We start from the raw sequence: 3,698 nt of genomic DNA, 5'->3' as shown, positions 1-3,698 counted from the left end.
CCTCCAGGCTCCTCTGTCCACAGGATTTTCCAGGCAAGAATACTGGATTGGATTGCCATGGCCTTGTCCAAGCGTTCTTCCCGACCCAGGGATCAAAATGGCATCTTTTCCATCTAGCTGCATTGTCAGGCAGGTTCTTTACCACTAGTGCCACCTGAGAAGTCTTAATTAATTTAATTCTTTTAGGCCCTTGTTAAATATTTCTTGTATCTTTTCAATCTGTGCCTGTATTCTATTTATCTTGTCTCCATTTTATTTCCAAGATTTTGGATCATCTTTACTATTATTACTTTGAATTTTTTTTCATGTAGACTGCCTATTTTAATTTTTTTTTGTCTTGTGGGTTTTTACCATGCTCTTTTGTCTATTGCATGTTTCTCTATCTTTTCATATTGTTTAGTTTACTGTGTTTGGGGTCTCCTTTCTGCAGGTCATATTTCCTCTTTCTTGTGGAGTCTGTCCCCCATCATATTTGGCGTTGGACCAGTGTCTTCTGAAGATTTCTTGGTTTGGGGGACTTGCACCTATGTTCTTGTGGATGGAGCTGGATCTTCTTCACTCTGAAGGGCAGTTTGGCCTCCAGTGGTGTGTTTTGGGGTATCTATGGGCTTGGTATGGTTTTGGGCAGCCTGTCTGCAAATAGACATTGTTGTGTTCCTGTTTTGTTCAGGATTTTGTGTGAGACACCCATCACTGGAGCTCACAGGCCTTTGAGTGGGGCCTGATCTTAGTGTTGAGATGGAGGACTTTGGGAGACCTCTCACCAGTTAGTGTTCCATGTGGTCAGTAATTCTTTGGTGGTCAATATCCTGGACTGGCATCTCCTTCCTCAAAAGTTCAGGCCTGATCTCTTTCTGTGCACTAAGACTCCATAGGGCACATAGCACAGAAGACAAAACCCCAAGGCAAATGATGAAAGTAACAGTCAACAAACAAAAGCACCCAAAGAACTTCACAGTTTTACAAACAGAAGAGAGAGAAAAGAGAAAGAGAGAATAAAAAAATAGGAATCAAAAAAGGAGAGAGCAATCAAGCCAATAAACAAAAGTATAAGTGAAAATTGATAATAAAATCTAAAGTAGTATAAATACAGAATCAAAAACATGGAAAGTGCAATATAACTAAAAAGTACTGTAAAAATAGGAAAAATTTAAATAAATGTATTTTAAAATAAAATATTAAAAAAGAAAAAGAAATTATAATAAAGAAATAATAAAAAACATTAGAACAATACAAAAAAGAAAAAAAATACATATATATACACACACACATAGAAAGAGAGACACAGTGGAAGTAAGAATGTCCTCTTGTGTTCTCTGTTGTCCTCTTCACAAGAGTGAGCACCACCCAAGCTGCCTACTCAGGAAGTCCTCTAATATTTCTAGGAAGACCTCTTGATCTGTTGTGGGTACTGCAGGTCAGCTCAAATTCAGATCTGGCCTTACTCCAGCTTGTACTTATTTTTAAAGTCCACAATAGCCTCCAAAGCCCACAGTCTAAGGCTAATTGTGGGGATTTACTCCGTTGCACCTGCAACTGCAGGAATGAATTCACTTCCTCTTTGCTCACATAGCCTCCAGTGCTCTGCTTTGGTTTTGAGCCCACCTCTGCTTGTAGGCTGCCATCCGTTCTCTGCCCAGACACTAAGAGGTGAAAGTGGTATTTTATTAGGGTTCACTTGCTCAGTTGGACTGGGGAGACAGGGGCATATGGTAGTCACAGTTAGGGTGTTTGGGGAGTGCCTGCTGTGGCCGAGACCTGCAGAAAGTTGCTATGGTCTGAGACAGGTTGTGCACTCTCCTAGGATAATTGGCCATGGGTCATGTGTCTCTTGGCAGGGCCAAGTAGCATTGGCTCCCAGGAAAGTGTAGGCAGTAACACATGTCTGCTCCTGGCTTGCTGGCAGATGTTACCTCTGGGATTGGGACTGCAGCTGCAGCATTTTGTTCCTTGCCTCAGGCTCGGAACTTGGCTTGCAATGCCCTGGCTTTGGCAGTGGCCAGTCAGCTTGTATTTCCCCCTTTGGGATCATAAACTTCATTCACTTCCTGTTCTACCTCTGGGACTCATGCCAGCTTTGGCAGTGGCTGGTCATATCATCTCTGGGGTCACGTGGTTCGCAGCTACCACTCATCCCATCTATTGCATTCATGAAGGTGGGTTCCTGAAGTCTGCAAGTGCATGGATGTAGAAAGTCCCCACAACAATGATCTCTTGCCTCTCTGGGAGACCCAGGCTTTTTCCTGGACACTCTTACCTGTGTTGTACTAGCCCCTTTAGAGTATCTTCATGGCAGTCAAACTCGGTCCTCTCCCTGGGGTCTGACCCCTGAAACCTGAGCTTGAGCTCCTAGTCCCCACTCACTGAGGTGGGTGTGCAAGCCACTTATAGGCTGGGAAGTGTTACTTGGCACCAATCTCTGTGGTGAATTCTCTCAGCTTTGCCTTCTGAACACCTTTGTTGTGTTCTCCTTTGAGGTTTCAAAGCTCTCCACTGTCTCCACTCATAAAGGGGTTTCCAAGAGTGTGCAGAGTATTTTCCTTCTTTTCTGCTCCCTCCCTGAGGATCAGGTCCCATATCCAAAGTCTTTGTCTTTTTCTTTATCTTTTGACCTGCCTCATTCTAAGGAGATTTTTTTGCCTTTTTGGAAGTCTTGGGTCTTCTGCCAGCATTCAGTAGGTGTCCTGTAGGAGTTCCACATGCAGATGTATTTTGGATGCATTTGTGGGGAGAAAGGTGATCTCCACATCTTACTTCTCCACCATAATGAAAGTCCCTTATAAGTAGTTGTTCTGTAAATAGTTGAAATTATCATGGGCCCATGAGGGGAGGTGAGCTCAGAGTCTTCCTACCACAGTGCCATGTTGGCCACATCCTCATTAAGGTAATTTTGAATGGGAAAAAAAAAATCCACCTTTATTTAATAACTAGAGCAAACAGTTCAAATATACTTAAATTCTGTATTAAAGTCAAGTAAATCATAATGAAAATAAAAGGAAGGACACTAGAAAAAGTGGGGAAGATGTAATAGAGAAGTAAAAGAAATTCAAATACATATTATATATATATATATATATATATATATATATATATAACTAAGTGTTTACTCTAATTACTGTGTCACATTTAGTTCTGCTTAGCTTTTAGTATTCATTTTCTAAGAATATCTTCCTCGACTGACCTATCCTTTTGTTTTTTTTTGTTTGTTTGTTTGTTTGTTTGTTTTTTTTGGTTAAGTGGATAAGAGCAGTTTCTTTTTTTTTTTTTACCTTTTTTTTTGCTCTTTTATTTATTTATTTTTTAATTTAATTTAATTTTTATTTTTTAAATTTTATTTTATTTTTAAACTTTACATAACTGTATTAGTTTTGCCAAATATCAAAATGAATCAGCCACAGGTATACATGTGTTCCCCATCCTGAACCCTCCTCCCTCCTCCCTCCCCATTCCATCCCTCTGGGTCGTCCCAGTGCACCAGCCCCAAGCATCCAGTATCTTGCATCGAACCTGGACTGGCGACTCGTTTCATACATGATATTTTACATGTTTAAACTTTACATAACTGTATTAGTTTTGTCAAATATCAAAATGAATCCGTGTTCTAAAGTATTTCAGTATAGTTTGCTTTCACAATTTCCTGGCATTATGACCACAGCTAATTAGATCTAGAATTGGAAACAACCTGAGGCAAAGGTGGT

Source organism: Bubalus kerabau, chromosome X (assembly GCF_029407905.1).
Source record: "Bubalus kerabau isolate K-KA32 ecotype Philippines breed swamp buffalo chromosome X, PCC_UOA_SB_1v2, whole genome shotgun sequence".
Classification (NCBI taxonomy): domain Eukaryota; kingdom Metazoa; phylum Chordata; class Mammalia; order Artiodactyla; family Bovidae; genus Bubalus; species Bubalus kerabau.
The sequence above is the reverse complement of the archived record's forward strand: the minus strand, read 5'-3'. Positions refer to the sequence as shown.